Genomic DNA, 26,322 nt, shown 5'->3' with positions numbered 1-26,322 from the left:
CATATATATATATATATATATGGTCGGTACAAGATGGATTCCGGAATTCCTAACAAGCAATAGCTGGGATTCGAACTCTTTTCACCTCATGGGAAGGCGAATCATGGAATGTTAGCTAGCTAAAGTTATCCAATCACAAAACCAATACAATTTACTAGGTCAATAATGATAACTAAGAGGAAAATAAACACCCCGAAACTTTACTTAGTTAATTCAAATTGGAAAAGCGCAAAAGGCAGCTGAAACCAAATTTGTATTATATAAACTAGAAATAAGACATAAATTCTAAATAATTACAAATACTTAAATATAAAATATAATATAAAAATGTGTGTTTGCGAAACAGTACTTCATCAGGGGACACACTGTCTGCAAACACACAGGAGCCTTTCTGTTGTTAGTGGAGTTAAACAGAACTAACAGTGCCCCGAGGCCCCTTAAAGAAAAGACTAGAAAAAAACTTTTAACACAGATAAATATCATTTTAAATTGGAAAAAAATCACTCCTAAAAGGTACAAATTTTAAATCAACAATTGAATGAAACACCTTCCTAAAGCACAATTTAAACAAATCCAAGCAAAGTAACAGTTACAGTTAATAAAAGTGACAATATTAAATACTCCGAATCAGTAAGAAAAAGAAATCAAGTGCTGACACCTGTGAAGGAAAAGTAAATTCTAAGTGTTCACCGCATAGGCCTATTTATGCGGGCTTCAATATCAGCCAAACTAATACAAAGTGTTTAAACTATTTTGAATCAAGACACCAAGATTATTGAAATTAAAAGGAAATTTATTTTTATTCAGACTAATTTTTAAATTCCCAATAGCTGATAAAAAGCCGAACAGTGCTCCACACACTATTGTATTGATATATTTTGCGTTGGCTATATTGATACAATATTAGAAAGCACTCTTTTTTGCGGGTATAATCGTGTGAGCTGATGAAGAGATTATATCTTTTTTTTTCCTGATTTTTTAGAAAATTTTATCCTTTTTTTTGGACTTTTTTTATTTTTATCCCCCAGTTGTTTGTTATTTTTATTATTATTATTCTTTCCTCCCCCCTTTTTTTCATACGTCTGTAATTTTCCTTTATTTTATCTTCATTTTGAACTTTTAATTGATTATATTGTGTAATAGGTTTGCCATTGATTTGGAAATTTTTCTAGTGGTCCTTAGGTACATAAAGAATGTGAATCAATGCATTGAAATTGGTGTAAAAAAATGAAAATTTCAATTGACATCTCTTGCACAAGATTTTAAATGATACTTGACACTTTTATCACATTGACTAAATAATACATTGGTTGCTACTAAAAAATGATGCACAAAACTTTGATTTATAGTTCGATTCCTTGCCTTTTGATTCTAGGTGTTTTTTAATTCCTTTTAAATGTTGTGCGATTTTAATTATTGCACCCTAATTAAAATTAGCCATTTAAAATGTAGCGTTGAAAAAAGGAGTTAAAAATCTTTAATAACTTAATTATTAGAACATTTAATAACACTTTAAATTTTTAAACCTTCAAAAACTCTTTACCTTAATAACTCTCTGAGATAAATGTATGATTAAGTCTATCAGAATGTGGTAACATTTACCGCGTTTCTGATATTAAGAGAACATTAAAAAGTTCTGCGATTTATCAGCATTAAAATATGGTTTTATAATATGGTAAAAAATTTGCTAATTTAACATGATCCTTTAGAACACGGCATGCAAACCATTTATTCGTTCAAATTTATTTTTCAGCTTTGTACTTTTTACTAAATGTGTGGTAGCCGGACCTTCCGGTAAACCTTTTCCCTATGAATCAAAAAACTACCAAATGCATGGTTTAAATGCAGTATATTTTGGTTCCATTAAGCAGAATTATGGTTTTTATTTTATCATAAGTGTCTTTTCCATACTAGGAGGTAATTTTAGGATCAGAGATTAGAATTAATCAGAGATTTCTTTCTCCGTGCTGTTTGATTTTTTAAAACGATATGTAACCCACCAATTTTAATTGAAAACATAAAAATATTTTGTGGTAAATGCAAACTAGAGTTTTTCGCTCAATCATCACCTGCTTGTTGTAGTTTAAATCTTTAAATAATAAAGTTATGCGTAATAAATTCCTTCTCTGTACGCACTATGTAAAGTAAAAAACGACTAAAATGAAATTAAATGAATGAATTTCCGGCCCTGTATAGATTGTAACTGCAACGTTGAAAACTACGGAAATAAAAGGTAAACTCTACCTCATTTCTTATTCATTATCACAAATTCATCATGTGTTCAACAAAATTTTGTGGCATATTTTAGTATTAACCAGAATTATGTTGCTTTATTTTAGCAGAAATATTATTAACCTACAGTATGGTGACTTCATTAGAATTTTTTTCCTGATCGACTTTTTAGAACGATAAAACACACCAATATAAAAGGGAAACAGGAAAATATTTTACTGCAATTTAAAACTAAAATTTCTGACTGAATCATCACATGCTTTTTGTTGTTTGAATTCCTAAATAATAAAGTTATGCATAATAAATTCCGGTCATGTATACAAAATACATGCAACGTGGAAAACTCTTAAAATAAAAGGAACAAACTCTATCTCATTTCTTATTCATTTCCACCAATTCATCATGAAGTTCAGCAATATTGTGTGGCATTTAATGCACAACTAGATAATTTAAATGCGGGAAGGTAAATCATACTCGAGTAAGAGAAAATGCAAAACTTCCATGAATATACTTAAGAAAAATGTTTGGTTGGAATTGCTAATGATGTTTTTGAAAGAAAATTTACCGAATTCCATCATGGTAATGTAAAAAAAGACAAGAATTATTAAAAAGATGAAGTGAATGCTCAAAATTCCATGGCTGCCTTAAATAATAAAAATTAAGCTTAAATATATTCGAAATAAAAATTAATATTGGATCAACTCGAGAAGTATGTCTAAAATTGCGTAGTTTAAAAGATTCTCAAACGACGCCATTAAGAAACGTTCAGGTAAAACTTTTAAGCATTAATATTAAAGTTTACATTCTTGAAAGGAAACATATTTTGAACTTCTTTCCAAAGTTTTCCCATTAAAGCAAAATATGTCATACAATGATGAATTTTAACACGCAAGGAATTTTTAATTTATAATGATAGATAAACAATTTAATTTTGATAATTTACTTAAACTGTTTACACTATTACAGCCAATATCTGTGAATAGGAAATCTACATGTTACCAACTTGTCATCCACACTTGCATTGTATTTCCGAATAGCGGTGTTCTATACTCGCCGCCCACTATCCACATGAATAAGAGAGTGTGTTGTACAAGGCATGACCCACGTTGGTTTTGCCTTGTACTTATAACTTATACTCTCATCTATTTATACTCCTTGTACTTATACTCTCATAGACTTGAAACGGATATTCTTAAAAGAAAATATAAATTCTTTTGCAAACCAAAGAGAAACATTTGTTTTATTAGAACACAGCTATGAAATGTTTCAAGCAAATATTGTATTTTTAATTACAGTTTTTAATTCAGACATGGCCATTTTAATGCAATGTGTAAAAACATGTACTTTGTGTAGTTTGACATTTTCTTGAATAATCTTTTTTGCCACAGTTCTTTCAGAATTGTAGGATTTTGATAACTGTTGAGTTATTTTAAAAATAAATTGTGTAAATTTTGTATGTTTTAGTTTGGTTCTAAAATTTTTAATTAAAGAAAATTATTTTTTTCTTACGTACTTTCAGTAAATGTCTTTTTTTTAACTTATCTATTTTATTTCCATTTTTTTCTTTATATTTACTCTTTCATATATAGGACAAAAATGTAAAATACGTAAAAATTTTGCAAGTGAAATATGATAAATTTATAATCTTTTTTAAAATTTTTTTGTGTTAAATTATAATATTATTATTTCCTTTCTGGTTATTTTTGCTTTAAGTATGTACTTTATCATTGCAAAAAAAATACAGTAAAAAGTATCTTCAAAGACTTTTCAAAGACAAGGTCGTTAATATTAATAAAATCCCATTGCATAGTTATTAAAATGAAAATATATTGAAATTGAATTTTAAGTTGAAAACAAAAATACTATTTTAAACTACATTCCGTATAGCATTATAAGCAAAGAAATAGAAGATTTGAAGGTAGGAAACAAATCACATGACAAATCCAGGAACTCAATAAAGATAAATATTTCCCAGAAATAAGCAGGCAGACGTGAGATGTTTAATGGAAAACCTATAGGTTGCCACTCAAATGTCGTAGACCAATATTTCTTATTTTGTTTGAAGATAAGATAAAATAAATCGGATGACTAAGCATTTAAGTAATCAGCCACATCAGTTAGCATCACTCTTTTGTATCTTTGTGGCACAACCGCATATATTGCCAAGCATTTTTCTTTCATTTTCATAGATTTTTACGATTTGACCTTCGTTTAGATTTATTTCAATATATATTTTACGATTGTATTAAATTAACTTAATATCTTTAGAATAGTAGGCGAAAAACAGATAAGATGTTGAACAATAAGCTAAAGAGATTGTATACACGCTTAGTAAATAAATTGTGTATAGTATTGATTAATGATATATAATATAAAATTATAATATATAATATAAAATTAATTAGATTAGTTATACATTAGTAGTATATTACCTATTAGTTCTATATTATACAATTTTCTTCCATTTTCATTGATTTTTAATATTTGACCTACGTTTAGATTTGTATTGTTCAATATCTATTTTTCAACTGTATGAAATAAACTTAATATCTTTAGAAAAGTAGGCGAAAAACAGATCAGATATTGAACAATAAGCTAAGGAGATGGTACATGCATTCAGTTATTATTAAATTAATTGTATATAATATTGCTTAATGATGTATAATATTAATTAATTAAATTAGTTCCGTATTATACCATAATAGTACATAAAAACTAAAAATTCTGAAAATAATTCATACAAAAAAATATTATATTTTACACATTAACTGCATACTTTTCAGTTCTATTTAAAGGTAAATTGATAGAGTAATTGTGTATATGTTACCGTTAAAGTTCCAAAGTCGTTAATATGCGCATTAGCATTTTAGCGACTATTATTATGTTATCCATTTTCATTGTAAACTAGGATTATCTGTGAAAGTGTGAAATAAAAAGCTTTTCTGCTATCGGTGATAAATTTGTTCTTATAGAAGACAATGAAACATGTCATCCAAGAATCGCCGTCGAGGAGTGTGTTCAGTGTGAGGATATTCAGCGCCTCGTATGACCAGCTCATTCTCTAGATCTAAATCCCATTGAAAATGTGTTTGGTGCAGTGGGAGGCGTGTTGCTGGTCGAGAATGCCATGCATTTAACACCCTCATACATAATTTGTCAGAGGAACGGGATTTGACTCTGCATTTAACCACGCTTAATTTCTTATGCGCAATGCAGTCATTCGTTTTCCGTCCTTAGGAATTGTTCAACAGTGTAAATAGCATTATGTTAACTTCCTTATTTGTAATAATATTTTAAACTGCGTGATTTTTTGTATAATGGATTCTAAAATAATTGATAAATGTTTCTATCAGTAAATAATTTGATTATAACTCAGAGAGCAAAATATGATCGAAACTACCAGAATGTGATAACATTTACCGTGTTTCTGGCTCTATGGGAATACCAAAAAGCTTGGTAAATTTTATCGAAGCTCTTTAGTAATAAGTTCAGTAAAATTAACCATAAAATATGGTTTTTAATATGTTATAAGACTTATTAAAGTGGTAAAATTTGGTAACTTTATCATGATATCTTAGAGCATGACGTAAAAACCATTAATAAGGTTCAGTTTAATTTTCAGTTTTGTATTTCTTAGTAAATGTGTGGTAGTAAGAACTATATTTTTAAAACCAGAATTTCCGGTAAATCCGTACAATATGAACGAAACAATTGCCAAATGAATGGTTTAAATAGCGTATAGTTTGGTTGTATTAACTAGAATTATTATTTTTTTTTTTACCATAAATGCCTTTACCATAGAGTACGGTAGTTTTAATAGAATTTTTCCCCCTTCAGTAATTATTTTTTTTAGACAGCGAAAAATAACTAACTTAATGTTGCTGTTATTATTTTATAGATCTGATTATTATTTTAATACGTGACAAGAAGCTTATGGGTAGACTATCTAGACTACCGACGTAACTTGAAAAAAAAATGAAACAGTTTTTATTTTTTAAAGCCTTGAAGTTTGATGTCAAGCTGTTGTTTTGAAGTTTAAGTTAAAGTTTTTTACTTCTTTAATGGATCATCCAAGTAATTCTGTACATTAGCTAGTTAATCTTAGGGATTATAATACGGGATTTCGACATTTTATTGGTACTTTAAGATTAAATAAGATTTCATATGTTAAATGAAAGCAATTGAAATGAATGAGTTTTGGAAAGTTTGGAGTTTTTGGCAGTTTTTGGAGAGACGATGAACAGGTTGTGTGTCGTAAGATACCTAAATATAAGAATTGTGAAGGTTCCTATTTGTGAGAATTCTTAAAATATTATAAATGTTTTGAAAATATCATGAAATGACAGTTATAGTATAAAGTTACGCTTTTTAAGATAACTTAGGATAAATTTAAAGAAAATGATAAAATAAAATAAGGGGAAGATCAATGTATTATAAGCCATTGAACTATCAGAATCATGAATTTCAGAAGATAAATTTATAATTTCACTGTGCAAGAAAAGTTTAATATTTGATATTCGTTTCTTACATTAGTGTCTTAATTTTCTTTTAATTTTTCTGATTTATACAATATTTTATACAAACATTTAATATTGCTTGCAACTTATTTTAATTATTTTAAGTTTTAAATATCTGTATAATTCAAGTAGGGACAAATAAACAAAGTTTATAGGTTTAATTCAAAATATCATCAATCCAGTTTTCAGAAATTTTGCGAAGCAATAAAATAAATCGATGGTTACGATTGTTCAAACTCCTTAGCCGCCATTATTGGAAGTCATGATTTTTAGAATCTTTTTATATTTATTGATTTTAATAATAAAAAGGGGAAGCAAAACGATAGATATAGGGGAGAGTCGGGTAACCCCGCCCAGCGGGTACCCTCGCCCACAGTCAATTTCATATGTATAGAATATTTTTTCAAGTCAATGGGCCATCGGACATTAATTGTTGTATTAAAAAAAGATTATTTTCAAAGTTTCAAGTATTTATGCAGCTGTTAACATGGTAAACAATAGTTTTGAAAATTTTTTGAATACAGTAGTCATGAAATTAAGAAAAATTGGCTGAATGTTTCGATTAAACTTCATTTTAATACTAAAAAAATATTTTTTTTCTATACATACAGCATTAAAGTATGTAGTCTTAAGTTTAATTTGCACAAAGAAAGAAGTTTGTATGTGAAAAATTGTTCGAGTAATTGCAAATTTACAAAAAGATTGGATTTCGGGTAGCCCCGCTCACATGAATGTCGGGTATCACCGCTCAATTTTATTTCGTCGATAAATGTACAGTTGCAAAGATTATTATTTTATTGCTTCAAATTTGAATGTTATATGCATTTTTAGCAACAAATATATGTTTTAATATTATATGAAACATAAATTTATATATTTAAAAATGAAAAATTAAATATTTTTAAAATGTAATTGATATATCCAAATTAAATTTAATATCAAGAAATCATAAATATTATGATAAGCTATTTGCTTACTTATTTATTTTCACTTATTTGTGAACGAATCAATCTGCAGAAGCATTTGAATGCAATCAAAATACAAAGTGAATTTGTATTTTTATAAGAAGTATTTTGTATTAAGTTTATAAGAAGAGATCAACCAAATAAGTTTATATTGAAAAACAACTATTGTTATTAATTATTGTTACTTAAATTAAATTATTTTTGTTAAATATTTAATATAAATATATATTAATATTATAATATATTAATATACATTAATAATGATAAAAAGTATGACATTTGTTGTTATTAAATAATAGAATTCACTAAAAATATATAAATATGTAATAAATGAAATAATTTTGTGATAAAAATGATAAATGAGGTTTATCTATTGTCAATACATTGGTCATTCTCATTTACACCTGAAAAAATAGCCAAAAAACAAAATTTTTGTAACTGGGCGGGGCTACCCGACACATTTTGAAAACAGCTGAAAAACATGTTTTTTTTTTTTAATTTCTATTTTTTTAAATTTAACTATTCTTTTTTTGGTTTATTCTTTTTGCATTATTTAGTTAGATGATAAATCAATAGAAACATACAAAAATGTTGATTATTACTCAGTATTATACAGAAATATAAGCAATACTCCTTAGGTGAGCGGGGCTACCCGGCTCTCCCCTACATTCTGTGTGTGCTGACCGAACTCTGCAGTGATCGGGAACCTGATCTTTCATTAGAAAAGTTTCGGGTTCACATTGTAAAGAAAAAACAATATATTTCGTACAAAATATTTAAATACTTTTTTTGCAGCATGTTCTCGCAATAAGATAGACTTACTGCAAACGGTATGTGATCATAAAAGCTCGTTTTTCTTTACTTTTAACTTCTTAACTGAAGATTGAAAATAAAAAGCCTTATTTTTTTCTACACTTCGACATAAAGAACATTTTTCTTTAAAAATAAAGACAGAGATAACTAAATTAGAAGAAATTATTAGAAATATAATTAGAAAAATATTTTTTAATTAGAAATAAAATATGAACAATCTATGCCCCATGAAATCGCGCATCATCGTTTTGTTTCGGCAATTGTTCTGTTTGACGGATTGCGTTATAAATTATCATTGCTCGACAGTCTTTCTGGATTTAACCAGGAGGTATTGATATAACACGCTTCTAAACAATGAGATAAAACTTAATAGTTGGTCTTGTCTTAACAACTGAGAAAAAAGTTTTCAATAACATCCAAAAGATTTCAATAACATCTGCCATTGCATATATAACATCAGTTCCAACTTAGCATCTCATAAACGAATGTAGAAAAATCATTTTGTATTTACTTTATATCTCAAAGGGTGGAATATTTTACGTCAAAGCTGCCGTTATGTGAGCATTGTCATGATGAAAGGTCATCATCAACTCCTTGAATTAAGTTTTTGAATTCGCGTTTTGACAGGAATTAAAAAAATCACTATATTTGCCTAATCCCTAATATTTACCGGAGAAGAATAGTATTATTAAAAATGGAAGATTATTATTAAAGATAGAAGATTATTATTAAATATAGAGGATTATTATTAAGTATTATAATTAAATAGGAAGTTAGAAGTTGTCTACTCATGACTATTTTCGTCTCAATATTTGAAATATTTTTTTTAATCTCCTAAAAACCATTATAAGGTTATCATAGTCTATATTTACTCATAAATTAATGAAATTAAAATTTAATTAAAAATTAAATAGCCCTAAAAATGAAACGTATATATTTCTAAAAAGAGAGATTTAGGCACGTGATAAGTTAAAATAATTGAGGTAAAAAATTTACTTACTTACCTTTAGCTGGCGTTTTTTTTCAACCGATCTGGATAATAGTTCAGATATTATTATTCAGAAGTATGAGCTCCAGATTCTGGGAACTGCAGCAAGTGCTCTTTTATCAAAATGTGAAGTATTCTAAGAAACATTTGCTTGTTTACTATCAAAACCATCACCAGTAACGCTGCACGTGTCCCTCAAAAGCTCTGCATGATTTAATAAGTAAATTCGACGAAATTACCAGATTACAAGAAACGAGGTTTGAGTTAGAAAAACAACGATTGGGAAATAACGAATTCGAAAAACCACTGGAAAAGGTAAACATATGTGTAACATACCTGTGATAGACAGTAATCGAACAAACAACTGTTCCTATGGACGCTACTGTAGAAGTGCATCAAATAGTGACTTTAGAACACAGGCAAACTGAAAGTGGTACCACTCGTATACAGTAGTACAGTATGATTGAAAACGGGCACGAAAAATACAAAACTATATTACTCAAATATTTTAACATAAATTACCCAACAAGCACACGACTTTAGGGCTAGTGAAGGGACAATGTCGGCTCACCTAAAGTGCCATTACGGCGGGCTTTTCATTGCCGTATCGGTTCCGTTAATAAAGTGAAATCTGGGCCAGAATGAGGGCCAGTGCATGGCATTTCAGGCAAAGCGACGGCAATCGTTAAAGGACCGGAACTAGTTTGTTGCCTCTGGATTACTTTGCCATTTTTGCCTGTTAAATACCGGAAAAAAAATTTTTTCACAGAATAAGGAGAAAATTGCCGTAAAGGCTTTTATTGTACCTTTATGATGTCTTTTTTGCCTTTTTATCAAAAGCTGAAAATGTTCACTGGCACACGTCGTTGCCTCACTTGTCGTTAAGGCACCTTAACTGTTGGCTGATTAGAAAACGTCTATGCCGTTTTCGCCCGTATCGCACCTTTATTTCAGGTGCTTAGGCGAACTTCTTTGCCTTATTTGCCGGCGTACCACCCTTAACTCACCTCAAACTCAGTTTAATAGAAAGTTTTAATGCCGTCCTTGCCGGTATCACACCTTTATATCAGATGTTTAGGCGAACTTCTTTGCCTTATTTGCTGATATACCACCCTTAACTCACCTCACACTTGGTTCAATAGAAAACTTTAATGCCATCCTTGCCGGTATCACACCTTTATGTTAGGTGTATCGGCAATTTTTTTTTTTTGTCACTTACTTATTTATTAGAGTTCTCCTTAAATTTCAAAGACTTTTTGCTGCATGTTGTTGATAACAATTCTTATTTAAGGAACATAAATTGTTTTCTCTTACTCTGCTGATATCAGCTATAGTAATTTATTGCATTTTAACTTTTTATATTGTAATAAAGCAATAACTGCCATTACATGCAAAAAACTTATGCTAATATAAAAAGCAAAATGTTGGAAAAAATTGCTTAATTTATGGTAAATTATCATCCAATGAATCTTCTTACATAATATAATAGATTTCTTTTTTATTTCATTATAATCAATTATAAATGCAATAAGTTAAAAGTAGAATCATATAAAAACATTGTGTGTTTAATTGAGTGTTCACATTTTTTTACACATTATGAGGTAAAATTAAATAAAAATTTTATTCTAAGATAAAAACATATTGCGACTTAATGTATAAGTTATTTAAGTTATGAAAAAAAATTAAAGTAATTATATATATTAATGCATAAATTATTTAAGTTATAAAAAAAATGAAAATAATTATATATATTAAACCTACAATTAGCTTTTTTTGATAGAAACAAAGCCACAACCCAGTCATTATTTTTGTTTTCAATATTATTCATATTTAATATTGGATAACTTTCTTTCAATATTATTCATATTCAATATTAGATAAATAAGATACATTATAAATATTTTTAAAAATATATATATACTGGGCACCTGTAAATAACACATCAGTTTCTGTGATTTTAAATAAATAAAGCTGGAATTTTAATAAAAATAAAATGCATAAAATTTAAAATAAAACATGACCTTAAGAAAAGAATATTATTTTATTTCTATATAACAAATCAAAATACAAACAAGTACATAACTGTACAATAACTTCTTTATAAGCATTCTCTTTCACAATGAATCTAGTTTTCCTGCAAAAAAGTAACCAATTTATTTTACAACAGATTTATTAAATAATACGTACAGAAACAAAATATCTAATTAATTTTTGACGAATTTTAATTCTGGGTTAAGTTATAATATCAATTAATTCTAACTATTCAAAATACTTTTATTGATCCCAGGGAAATATTCGAAGAAAAATTCTATTCAATAATTTTCAAAAATTTTGTTTTTCTCTTATAAATATAGTACGCTATAGAATTTAATAAAGTTGCTCAAACCACCTGTTTTTTTTTATTACTTACAAGCGAGCATTGATTGTCACAAAAATAAATTTAAGCTGATTGTAACAAAAGGTAATAATAGCACAAAATGAATATTCCAGCTCGCAATAAAAAAAAAATGTGTAAAATAGCGGATTCATTTGGATGGAAAAAAATTGCAGCATCAAATATTAAAAGAACTATGAATAATATCCTATGAATTAACGAAACAACCTGGATAAAACTTCTCTTTACAGTATTATGAAACAATTAATTAGTTTATATATAGAGAGAACAATGATTGACTTTAAAAAAGTTAAAAGTGGTGACCAAACTTCATTACTTTAAACTCATCTGTTATAAACTGTTAACTTTTAAAATGCTTCCATAAGTTAGAAGACTAATTGAAGCGGTACATATCGCTTAACAATGCTTATATATTGCATTTTGTAACTACAGATCAATCTATTTAATAATTGAACATAAAAATGCATTTTAAATAAAGAATTTGATAGCAAAGCTTTAATATTTTTTAATTTAGAAAGAATACATTCTCACCAAAATAGTTTGTAGCTATTAATATGTGATGTAATGTTAATATTTAAACAAAATTTAACTTTTTTACGATTAAGAACTATGAACGAATTTTTTACTTTAAATTAATATGTGAAAATATTTTAAGTTTATATAAAATTAAATTATTTAATTAAAAGAAATTTTAACCTCAAGGAAATAAACAAACTAAAGGTTTTTAAAAATGCAAAAAATAATAATGTAAAATTTTTTAAAATAGTACGTTTAAAATCTGAAAATATGTTATTTGATTAAAATTTCTAACAATTAAAAGAATATATGATCGTTCAAAATTATACTCCATTAAGTATTAATTACTTAAAAATGATATACCAATTATTATAGAAGAAGTTATTAAGATATGCGATAAAGAGGAATGATTTTCTGAATTTGTAATGAATTTACAAACTAACTAAAGAATATAAATTTTATGCCATCAAGATAGGTTGGTTTAAACTAAACGGTTTTTTAAAATATTTAAATTTTTTTTATACATAAAAAATTTTAATTTGAAGAGAACCAGTTGAAAAAAAAGTTGAAAACCAGTGAAATATATATATATATATATATATAAAACATCATAACAGTACATAGTACTTAATAACAGCTATGCAATAATTTTAAGATTTATTTTATAATAAATTTTTACTTTTAAATTTTTAATATTTAAAAATTATGAAAAGAAATTTACTTTAAGATGACATGTAAGCTATGATAAAATCAAATCATTTGACTAAAAAAGAAATTTCTCTCAACAAATACAAGTAATTCTAGTATAGGCATAATTTTTAAAAAAACGAGCTGAAACTTTTCTAAAAAAGTAATAAATTTAGGCGGCTAAAAAGCTAAGAGTTTAGGAAAGTACTTTTGAAAATCAAGAACAGGTATTTTGATTAAAAAATTTCGATTTAAAAAAAAAATATTTCCTTATAAAATTTTTCTTTTAAAATTATAAACAATTTTTTATTGATAATCTGAAAATATTTTAATACAAATTACAGTCGAAGAAATTATTAAAATTGCAGTTCTACATATAGAATATAAAGTAGATTTTCTAATTTTGCTATGAACTTGTAAAATAGATTCCACAAATTATAGAATATAAAATCGGTGCTACTGAGTTAAAATGTAGTTTTATCATGTTCTTACCTTTTCTGTTGATTCTCGTTCAATCTAATTCTAGTACTCAACCATTCTATTTCATTCACATTCTCAGAATTTCTGGACTTTTCATGAAAGAAAGAAAAATAATTAGAATATGAGCGTGGAAAAAACTGTTATAAATCAACAAAATAAAAACATTAAATTAAAAAAAAAACTGCTTAGAACTCATTTCTAGACAATAAGTTTATGTTTACCAGTTATCTTGTACATGCACAATACTTATCGGAAATTATTATTAACTACTGAAGATATTTCTTATAAAATAATTACCATTGGCAAATACTATAGAATATAGTTCAAAATTGAAATGCGAAATTTAGATTATTTTTTTTAGAATTAGGTAAAATTAGATAAGTTATGATAAAATTAAATCATTTGACGAAAAAAATGTTTCCCACCTCAAAAAAAATTCTAGTATATTTAAAATTTTCAATTTTAGTCTAGCATGTGTATGGTATGTTTGTTAGTCTAGTATGTGGTCAACATTTACAAAAGTCAAAAATAAACTTGAAAATTTTTTAGGAAAGTACTTTTGCTAATCAGAAATAAGTATTTTGATTAAAAAATGTTAAGGATTCAAAAAAATATTTTCTTTAAAATTATAAACAATTATTTACTAATAATCATAAAGTATTTCAATAATACAAAGAATACCACAAATTATAGAATATAAAATGGATGCCACTAAGTTAAAATGTAGTTTTAACATGTTCTTACCTTCTTTTCTGCTGACTGCCATTTTCAGTCTCTCCAGACTTTTCATGAAAGAAAAAGAAAACAATAAGAATATAACCATAGAAAAAACAGCAAAAAATCAACAAAGTAAGAACAATGAATTGAGAAAAAAATAAAAAACTGCTTCTAACTATTTTCTATACAATATATCTGACAATAAGTTTAATGTTTACCATCTATTTTTTATATGCTCAATGCTTATCGTAAACTAGTATTAACTACTGATGATCTTGCCTTTAAAATAATTACACTAGGCAAATGCTATAAAATATAGTTCAGAATTGAAAGGGTAAATTTAGAGGACAAGTTTATATCTAAAATAAAAAATCGAATTTAAAGTCCTAACTTATTATGCATCTTTTTCAAAAATGGGGTAAAATGTGTGTTTAGATAAATTCTGCCTAATATTTATAATAAAATTACATTATCAAATCAATCAAATATTATAAATGACAATCATTAAGAAAATAGTAATTTATAGTTCTTTTATAACATGACGTAGTATTAAAGTGAAAAATTTTCTTTTTTAAATTTTGTTCTTTAATTCAAATTTAGAAAAGGATATGAAAGGAAAAAAAATCCGGCATAACAGACATAGAAGTCTATTCAAATTATAGATACTAAAATAGTCCAATATATTACTTTTGTCCGGGTTACCCTTAATTTTAGAAATAAAATTCCTTGCCTCTTCCATTATAATTTCAAAAAATATTTAGATTAATTTTTTGCACTACATAGTAATCATCAGAAATATATATATATATTCAACAGTCAATTAAAATCACTTTTTTTTTACGGAAAATATGTCAAGCATAATGCTTTTTTAAAAATAAAATTTCAATAGGTGAAAGTTCAACAGGAAGAGATTTAAAATAAACAACCCTATAAATCTTAAGATAGAGAATGAATTAAGAAAAAGATAAATAAGATTAGATAAATAGTAAAATTTGCACAAGAACTGGAAAAAGAGCTAGAAACAGAAAACTTAATTCTATGAAGAAAGAAAAAATATTATGCTGCAAATATTTCTATACTTAAAAAGAATTTTGAATTTATTTCTACAAAAAATATTCTTATTTTAAATAATTTTAAAAAATGCAAATATGTTGCAGTAGATTTCTTTTATGGGATAATAAAGTATATGTTTATCTTAATTACTTTTAACCTCATTGGCTACATAGTGTTAACGTGAATTTTAGAGTGAATTATATTTCACGTTTATTGCAAGATTTTTTTCATGTTTTGGCCGAAAATTACATCGTTCCTGACAGTTCCAGCATTTCTGTTTACTTAAAATCAAATTTCCTGTCCCTTTTCTACACAAAGTTATGGGCCAAAACAATTTTTTTTACCATTCATTATAAATGTAACGTTCGTTATAAATATAAAGTTTTTCAAAAATATGAAAAAAATTTTAAAAGACATTTTAAGAAAATGGTTTTGCAGATTAAATTATGCGTTATTTATTTAAAAAATTTAAAAATGTTTTAAAAAACATACTTCAATAACAGTAAAGTTATTTCCTAATATTATTAAAAATTTAATCCTAAATTTTACCCTTAATATAAAGATTTGAGATGTTCTTACCTTTTATCTTGACCTTTCTTCCAAAAGATTTTTTCTTCCAAAAGATTTTTCTTACAGTATTTCCATCCGTGCAAAAAAAAAATTTAAATAAATAACATTAATAAAAAGCAATTACAAAGCAACAAAAGCAAACTTAGAAAGAGTTTTCCCAGTTAATTTATTCTGAAAAATATTCGAAAAAATTAAGAGCTGAAAGCAAGTGTGAGACGAGTTTTAGATTGTTAAACGTTTCTAATTTAAAAAACTCTTATCAAAAAATTATTAAATTTAAATTATACGATAAACTAATAAAAAATTAGAAAATGTTAATACCATTTCTTTTTTTTTTTTTTTTTTTTTTTAGTGGTCGGAAACATATTTGAAGAAAACCCTTTAGGTCTGATCAGAAGTTTTATTTGAAACAAAAGGTGAAACGCGCTGTCAATACATGGTCCTGGCAAAAAATGACTACAGATTTTTTTAATAAATTAAATAAGGTAATTAAACTAAGTAAGTAAATTAATTTAAATAATTATTAAATTAAAAACTTTTTAAAAAAATAAAGAAGCATTTGATTTAAATAGCTATAGAAAATCATTTTTCTATTGTTAGGATTAATGGAACTTATAATTCATTTTAAAACTAAAATGGTAACTTACACTATATTGGTTTTTAAGGGAAGAAAATAAAACAAGGATTTAAGGGAAACAATTACGCGGATAGGTGATCGGAAACGGGGGAATATAACGATTAAAAAATATAATTACTGAAAACTAAATAAAGAAAATAAAAACAAATTATTTGTGAAAAATTAATAAATAATAGTGTACTGAAAATATAACATGAGCTAAAGAATAAAAGTTTACTTACTTGTCCTTCTTAGGCTGTTGAGTATCGCATTCCTGCAATAAAACAGAAAGGAGACCTCTTTTGAAGTTGACCATTTCCATTATTTATCCCCTTTTTTTCCAAATTTTTTGGCGACCATTGAATCTTTTGGCGTCTGGGGTAAGTGGACCACCTGGTTGAAGAGATTATTTCTTAGAATCGGGGAAGGGGGTTTAAAGTGCTTAGCGTTCGCTTTCCCCTCTCTTTCTCCCTTAACTTGAAGGATTGGAAACAAGGTCACTTAAATGATTCTTTTTAAAAATACGTGTCCTGTGATTTCAGACAGTAAGATGTCCTCAAATTAGGATCAATATTTATTTCTAAATTATTAAAAACAATTTCTGGTGATATAAAGGAAAAATAAATTAAGTAACAAAAACATTTAGTTAATTACCAACGATAAATGAACTCTCGAAATTAAATAATTGCATTATGTCAAAACTTATTTGTATGCTTTTTTTTTTTCAGAAAAACTTTTATACTTCTACATTTGGAAATAATGCTTACATGAATGTTTTGACTTCCTGTGCAGAAAAATAAAATCCTGTTTCTCTATAAGATTAATATGTATTATTAATAAATATTATTAACTCTTTCTGTTAAGGAATTGTTCCATGCGAAAATTAAAAAAAGAAAAACAGGGAGTCTCTGACTCCCCCCGTTTCCGATCACCTATCCGCGTAATTGTTTCCCTTAAATCCTTGTTTTATTTTCTTCCCTTAAAAACCAATATTTTAAACTGAAACGCTGAATATTTTGCTTTTAAAATGTACAAGTGAAGTAGCGTTATGTAAGAATGTTTTGTTAAAATGCTAATCGTAACGACTTCGAGGACTGCCTCAACTTGAAAATTATCATCTACACTTTAAAGAAGATTTGACCTAAGGAATACAGATTGTGTATTACAATAATAAAACAAGAAAAATTGCTGAGAAATTATTTCATTTGTTGACGAGAATTTTAACAGTTTAAACTGAGAATACTTTTTATTGTTAGGTTTATTTATTTTTAAAAAAGTCAATTTAACTGTTAAGATTTATATCCTGCAACATGCAAATCCCTCTCTCTCTCTTTCGCTACTCTTAATTCACAATTCAGTCCGAGCTTACAAAATTAAAAAAAAGACAAAGATCTCCTGACGAAAAAATGAATTTTCTGCAAAAATGAATAAACAGTCAATATTTAAAATATACCTGAAAAAAATCACGAATGAACACTTAAATTAGAAATGACTTTCAAATAAATTGGAATTCGAAAGAAAATTCGTTTTAGGTTTACATATAAAAATGATTTTTTAGCTCATCGAATTTTAACTGCATAATTACATTTAAGTGGAAAATACGAAGAAAACAATTCGGTAAAATTACGGAACTGTATTGACATTTCTGGTTTAAAAAAAATAAATAAATAAATAAAATAACTTGGGTAATAAAATTAAAATATATCCTGCATTTAAACCATTTATTTGATAAATTTTCTATTCAAATTGTAAGGGTTTAACAGAAATTCTGGTTTTCACAAATATAGTTCTTATTACCACACATTTAGTAGAAAATACAAAACAGAACAGTTAATTTTATTGAATAAAGGCTTATAAGAAGAAAATGCTCTTAGCTAACATGATTATTTACCATATTTTACCAAAATTTAACAAACATTATAAAATTTCATCTTATTGTCAACCTAAAACATTACCCAAACACTTTGGTAAAAATTATCGAGTTTTTTGGTGTTTCCATAGAGCTAGAATTACGGTAAACTTAGCAATATTTTGGTAGTTTTGATCATACATTTTCTCATCTTACAGATCATCCATATATAGTATTTTTTTTACAAGTATAAGAGTTAATAATACTTATTATCGAATGTTAAATTTTCTCTGTATTTCTTTCTATAAACCATAGTAATTTCAAATTTTAAAATTTTGTTGTTTTTGCTCAGAAAAACAAAATTTCAATTCTGTAGAGGAATTTTTGTGTCCAGCAGAGCGGCTCATACGATATTTTTTATCACTGAGTGTAGGAGTTAATAATTCTCAAACAAATTATCGATCATACATTTTCTTCATTCCATCGTAATCCCTGTACACTTCTCTACAGTCCATTGTAATTTGATTTTTCTAAATCTTGCAGTTTTTGCTCTACAAATAAAATACAGATAATAAAACGTAGATTGAAGTTATCAATGGCGCATACGACAATAATTTAACTCCGTTGGCTACGCCCTAACGGATTTTTAATTTAGAAAGAAACGCATGGTATTGTAACGTATTATTATTTCTCTACTCAAAGAATTAAGGAGTTTTCCTCCCTAAACATTGCCCGTTCATAAATTTTTCTGTATTGGTTCAAAATTAAATAAAAACAGAGTACATTAATTATTTTTTCCTTCTGAACTTTTTTGCTAATTTAAGAAATGAAATACGGTTAGAAGTTTCTGAGTTAACTCATAAATATTAAGACAGTAAAAAATTTAAATGCATGAATTTCAAAAGATCTAATTTTAAATGCATTTGTGTCCAGATGAGAGAAGAATTGAATTTTAATAATTTATGAAGATGCGAAATAAGAAGATTTAACAATTTAATTACCGTTAATTTTTCTTTTACAGTTTTCTTTTTATATTTTAGCTTTCTTCATTATTGCACGAACCACGAAATATAGTTAATTAAGTAAGTTACCGATTTATTATATCAATTGTTAGAATTATGACAGGTTGTAACTGATTTCTCGCTTTATAATATTTTAATGTTAATTTTAATTTGAATAATGTTAATTTTAAAACACATGAATGAGAATGAATTTGATTTATTTGAATCATTTACAAGCTCTGGACTGTTCAGATACAAGGAGTTTAAAAATCCAAAAAAGTGCAAAGAATTATGATGCTTTGTTGTACTTATAAAGCATAAAAAGCGAGACCCTCTCCATTTTTAACAAGTTATATTACTAATCAAATAAGACCTTGATATTAAATCAAAAAATATTTTTTTTAAAAATTAGAGTTCATTTATATATTTATTTTTCATTTACTTTTCTAATTTCCCACAAATGGTTGAAAGATTTTTGTTAGATACATTTTAGAAACACAATTTTGATCTGTAAATGACTTTTACGGTGTATTGCTTTTCGCAATCTGCGAAATATGAAAAATTTGCGTTTTTCTGTTATATTTTTGCTTATTTATTTTTTTAGGAAAAAAAATAAACAGTTCTATGAAAAACTTATTACGAACAATTGAACATAATAGTGGTCTTATGAAAATGTTAAATAATAATAATCGTCAGCAATATAAGGAAAGAAATTAAAACTGAAATTGATGATAGGGGAGATCGATTCAAAACATAAAAAAATAACAAAATATTGGAAAAGTCTGAAGTTTCTCAAGAACTCTGACCCCCAACAGGGTGGGATGTGAGAAACGCATAACCGGACATCGTTAACCTCTCAAGTTACCATACACTAACAAAGAGAGGAAAAGGATCTCTTTTTGAAACAGCTACATTCCATCACCTACTCGTCCCCCTCAAAGTAAACTTTAACTTCTTAATTCTAAAATAAAGGTCTTTACTTCTTTTACTAACAAATATTTTAATATCATGAAGGGCACACAAATACACTTACAAACTCCTTTTTATTCCTGAAATTCTATTGCATAAAATTGATCATTAAAATTCTTATGATTCTCTTTTTGATATTGACTTTACATTTAATGTATGCAGAAAAAAAAGCGCTAGTTCTTACAACGTACAAAAGTGCTTGCATTACAAACTACTAATTTTAGTGCAATCATTAATAATAATAATTCAAATTATTATAATTTTATCGAAAACTATTTAAAACAGCACTAATTCGATAATTAATTATTATGATGGATCGCTCCCGGGAGAGCAACCCCCCTGTGTAAGGAAGGGACAGTGAGTAAACTTTGTTTTTGTTTTAACGAAAATAATTCGAAACAATATTTTCATTTAAGGTTTGTTATAGTAGTGTAAAGATTAAGGTGTTAAAATTCTGAGTTGGAAACTTAAATCCTTTAATTTTCTATTAAGATATGTTTACTGGACTGCTCGAAATTGATTATATGGGGTTTATTTGATATAAACCCCATATAACCAATTTCGGGAGATATTATATTTATTTGAGCTAAGTCAAATAAAGAATGAATAAGTCAATACGGCAAAAAAATTACTCAGCGTAAATTACTCAGCGTTGAATTACAAGTTCCTTAAAATAAATATTCTACAAAAAATATGAATATCAAAAAAAAATTTTTTTTACAAAATAAAGAGTAAAAATTTAATTTAACTATGTCGTAGTAGGTAAACTTCGTTATTCCTACTATAATTGCGAAATTTATTATATTTAACTGCAAATAAACTAAGAATAAGTTACTAGATATCAGATATTATTGATATAAAATTTTATTGAAAGATTGGTTTGAACTGTTTTCTAAAAACCGAATTAATCCAAATTAAAAAGATTATTAAAATAAAAAATTAAAAAAAGTATGTGTTATTAAGAGAGAAAAAATATACTTTACAATTACAATTTTGTTAATAAAATGATTAATGAAAGTCAAAGAATACTATTAGTTTAATAACATGAGAGAATTGTAAATGCACTATTCCAATCACTGGATACCCATTGATCAATTTTTTTCTTGGATAGATCTTTTATAAGGTCGTCATAAATTACAAAAGGTGTCTAAATTAATTTTTATCCTTTTGTCAGTCAATGGGCCAAATTGATAATTAATTCCAGCCAATATACGTTTCGTAGAACAATACAAAATTCTTTTCTTTCTTCAGTATTAATATTTATATAATAATTGCTGCCTAAAAGGAGAACAATAGTTGTGTATAAGTTAACTATAAAAAGATTATAAAATGCTTTAAAGTAATTTAATATAACACTATTAAAAATACGCTCTGGTGAAAATAAAAAGAAAAAACTCAGTCTGTAAAACAATGAATTCTAAGAATTTCAAAAATTGTCTTCTTTATTTTTTATTATTACATTTCGAGATGCTTTTTGATTTTCGAGACGCTATCATGATTTTTTTCATGACTCTTAGAATTCTTTACTTAAGATAATAGTGTTGAAGTTTTCGATTAAATTGGTCTAATCGAGAAGTGCGAACGCATGAGAACCTAGAATAATAACATTAACATTGATCATTCCTAAAACTTTCTTTTTATATGAAGTTGGAAAAATAAACTGCATTGCTAAATTAACGTAAAACGAGCAGATATTAATAAATTTCCTTCTCTGTCAGAAGACTGAAAAGGTCCCTGACACCGCCACTGTTTTGGGGTTTTCAACTTAACGTTACACTTTATCAGACACTGTTAGATTTAGAAACTTCACATTACGCAGATATGTAGGAGATTGAACGCAAATTGCAATGGAATTAAAAAATAATTCTAAAATTAAGTCAAGATTATTTTTATTCTTAAACTTGTTAGAAAAATAACACGTGGGCCGCTCTATGGCCGCAAGCATTCAGTTGCAGAAGTTAAATTTGGTATGCTGAAAGAGCCAAATTTAGTTTATAACCGTAACATAGAGTCTTTATTTCCTCTTAGAAACTCTTATTTGTTTGAAAGTTATTACAATTTAAAAGGTTCTTTTTAATTTTTTCTTTAACTAATAAATATTTATCGATTGTTGCGGAAAAATTTTTTATTTACGCGATTTTCATAATATCCCTCTTGACTTTATTAAAAATAATAAAAATAAAGAAAAAAATGTATATAGAAAAAGATTAGGTGTTGCCAAATATAAAACTTCGACATTTCATACCGATATTTGAAAATATATGTAGAATAAAGAGAAATAAGAATTGTTTCCTATATGATCTGTTAACAAGAAAAAATTACTTCTAATTTATTAATTCTTATTGTGTCTCGCATTCTGCCTTTCTAAATGCAATATTTTTAAGCACAGTTATTTATTATTCAAATCCAGCTATCTTTTTTATTTTGTTAAAATTAACAAGTTAATATAATGAACTTAAATAAAAGTATAATAATTTTATATTAAACAAATAAATTTTAATCGACTTTTCAGGAAAAAGAAACTTTTAAGAACATTCTTGAGAAAGGTTTGTACCCAATGCCTCTAGTTCTGAGAGAAAAAAAAACGATTTTGAGCGTGGGCATAAACTGCTTTTTTCATAGAACATCTTCAATGCGTAATAACTCTCGGCGAGACCGTTTTTCCTTATTTTTCATTTGTCAAAACTTAGTAATCCTTAAAATACAACTGCTGGCAATCCAATCGTAATTTTTATTTAAAAAAGTAGAAGAAAACGATTTGTACTTGATCTTCAATTATTTCAAACTTGATGAACGAGAATCAACTACAGGGATTATCGAGCGTAGCGAACAGGTGACGGTGCCTCCATGTAGAAAACAAGGATACATAAAAATAAATTGTGTCGGACAACTATTATCAGTAAGCGTATGATTAATATTTAAAATCGCCTCTAAAAAGGGATTGTAGAAGCTGATCAATTGATAAAAATTTATCTGCTGCAGTCAAGGTATAAATTATCGTCACAATCTGAAAAAAATTTAATATATTTAAATATTTGCATGTTTACGAACTATGATCTGTTTTTGATTTTTTTTTAAATTAACCTCAAACTTTAACCGGATTTTAATAAATTAATTCTAAAAGAACTGCACTCTTTAAAAAATAGGTATGAAAATTGGATTCGTTTTGTACTATGAAAATTGCCAAGTCGATTCGGCAGCATGAAATACTATTTCATTTTTCGCCAGTTTATGGTTAAAAGTTAAAAGAGCTCCACTTAGTTCTAATTACATAATCATTCAATTTTGTCTAAATAGTTATGCCTTTTCTAAAATATTGATTTGCAAATTGACCGTAAATTTAAAACTATACCAACAGTTTAATTGGGCAAACAAATAAAATTTCGGTTCTCTTACCGTTATTTTCATATTTCAGCCATATTTCTGCCATTGTTTCCTAAGATTTAAAACACAGCACAATTTTAAAATTTGTTAACCCCAAAACCCCTTGTGAGAAAAAACAATGTTTTTAACTCATGTATAGGAAACATTTTGCAAATGACGTTTGAAAATGGATAAATGTGCGTTTATTATTTTGTATTGTCATGCTTCTTTCATTTTTCTACAACTAGGGAACATTATTGGAGAATGAGTAATTTTTCACACAATGCATTTTTATTTAAATCTTATATTGACTTCATAGAAGAAAAAATCGGTAACTTTTTTTTAAATCATGCTATAACTTTTGTATTTTTTCCAGCTTTAAATACGATGCTATTTTGATTAACACTTGAATTGAAGTATGTGATGAATGTAAGTGTAAAGAAAGATTGAAACAGAGAAATTTAATGTTTAATTTTGTCTAATTTGCTATTAAAAGAATTGAGTTTTAAAATAAAACTCAATAACGCAATTCTGGTTTTCAATAACTATTCCGCTATTTAATTGGTAAAGGCAATATGCAGTAGAAATTTTTTTTATTTATGTCTGGACTGGACTGGATAGGTGTTTTATCGAAGTACCTGCCCGCGAATGCGGGCACCTCACTTCTTCATCTATTTATTGGCCCTAGGGCGACTGTGACTAGTGGCTTTAGCTCAGGAAAGAAAAGAAAAATGGAATTTACTAACATTGGTTAGTTGTCTATGAGGTCATATATCAGGGTAGTCCCTATAGTCAATGGCATGTTAAAGAACAATAAATTAAAAATATGTACAAGATATGTAATAACATGGTGAAATAAGAAGAATAGCATAATAATGTATTTACAATACTTATTTATGTCACATTTTATGCTAGAATAAATAGTGCTGACCCTTGCCACACATGAATGATAGATTTGCTTTTTTTAGTAAGCAGAAACTTTTGTTGGAGGGTGGTCCTTGGGTGGGGGAGGGATATGGTTTCCACAGAGTCCGCGGGGGGTTATGCCTCAGCCAGGACAGAAGCCGTACCGACTGTCATTCTGTGTAAATTGGCGAAATTCTATCAAAGTTAAAAGAAAGGCAACCCTACAAGACCCGACACTTTATATTTTCTGCCATCTATCGGCAGGAATCGAAAACACGTCTAAAGTAAAAAATAAAAAAACAGCGCCATCTGTGTATTGCATTCAAAACAGTTTTTTTTTCCTTAATGTATATAAACTATTTTAAAAATAAATATAATACTGCATGAAAAAATATTTTTGTTATGCGAATAAAAAATAAATATAATTAACATTTTGAAAGTATAATTTTTATTTTTATCTATATTCTGTATTATAAGCTTAGAGAAAAAATTATTTGCTTAATATTTTGAAGTTTAATTAATAAAAATATCCAAATGTATTTTTATTATTTAAAAACATATTTTGAAGAATAAAATTTCCTAAGCAATTATTACCTTCAAGTATTGCTTAAAAGTTTACAGAAAAAAAAGTTACTTACTTTATTGGACTAGACGTTTGCTATAACCAATCAGAAAATTTAAACACGATTTTTTTAAAATTCAAAATTCCTAAGACCATTTAAACTATTTTGAATCCAGTTTTTAAGAAGTAAGTGATTAAACTAAGATATTAAGTTTAAAATGAACATTAAAATAAAAATAATAAAAAGCAGTTTATATAAATGAAAAGTTTACTTTTTTAAATGGTATACATTCATTATTACAAAATACTTAAATTGTAATAAAAGTTAGTAAATTAATGTAATAAAAAAGCATATTTCATTAAAAATCCTTGCTCTAAATTCAAGATATTTATAATTTCAAGGAGGATATAAGCAATTTACAATATTTTTTTCTATTTATTTTCTATAAATGGATTTTTTTATTTACATGAATTTTGAACTTACCAATTCATTTTTGTTTTAAAGAATGTTTAAAAAAAGAATCATAGTCTGAAAAAAATTCATGTTAATTTCATTTGGTTAATTTCATTGTTCTAGTTATAAGTATTAATATTTATTCTTATTTTTAAGGGAATATGTATTCAATTTTTCTTGAAAGTAACAAATATATTATATTTCGAGTTAAAAATTATACTTCAGAAAATGATTTCAAAAAGAAAAAATTAGAAAAAAATAATTATATATATTTATTTAAAAATTGTAATCAAATTTAAAATGATTATTTTTTTATTAAAATTACTTTTTTAAAAAATATAATAGGTAATGCCACAGAAAGTATATTTAGATTATAATAAAATAATAAAATTCTAGTTTTTAATATTCTATTTAAAAAATTAGCAGTTTTCAAAGAATAATAAAAACTGTTTTTTTCCTCTCAAAAAATACGGTTAATGTTTTATGAATTTTTTTCCTTTCTCTCCTGATTTTTTTCAAAGTTTTGAGTTAAAAGCACATTTTTTACCAACTCTGCATCTATTCATTATTAATCAATTGTAACATTACATTTAATTAACGGTATACAGTAAAGGTCCTGTAACTAATTAAGTGTAAGAGGCCAAACAGCGGTATACAATAAAGGTCCTG

The 26,322-nt window shown here is 26.4% G+C and overlaps 1 long non-coding RNA gene across 2 annotated transcripts; it reads right to left on the bottom strand.

Moving 5' to 3' along the window:
• Nucleotides 1-11,554: 11,554 nt before the first annotated feature.
• On the bottom strand, nucleotides 11,555-16,958 carry LOC147814260 (uncharacterized). 2 transcript variants are annotated; one of them, XR_015432738.1, is made up of 4 exons: nucleotides 15,943-16,958; nucleotides 14,338-14,375; nucleotides 13,606-13,682; nucleotides 11,555-11,649 (listed from the first exon to the last, which is right to left on the bottom strand). It is a non-coding gene; the product is annotated as an uncharacterized LOC147814260 (long non-coding RNA). The 2 variants fall into 2 exon arrangements; XR_015432737.1 differs by lacking the exon at nucleotides 11,555-11,649 and having other exon boundaries at nucleotides 13,429-13,682; nucleotides 15,943-16,950.
• Nucleotides 16,959-26,322: the final 9,364 nt, after the last annotated feature.

Source organism: Parasteatoda tepidariorum, chromosome 3 (genome assembly GCF_982258835.1).
Source record: "Parasteatoda tepidariorum strain Cologne lab strain chromosome 3, Ptep-v5.0, whole genome shotgun sequence".
Classification (NCBI taxonomy): Eukaryota; Metazoa; Arthropoda; class Arachnida; order Araneae; family Theridiidae; genus Parasteatoda; species Parasteatoda tepidariorum.
The sequence above is the reverse complement of the archived record's forward strand: the minus strand, read 5'-3'. Positions and strand labels throughout refer to the sequence as shown.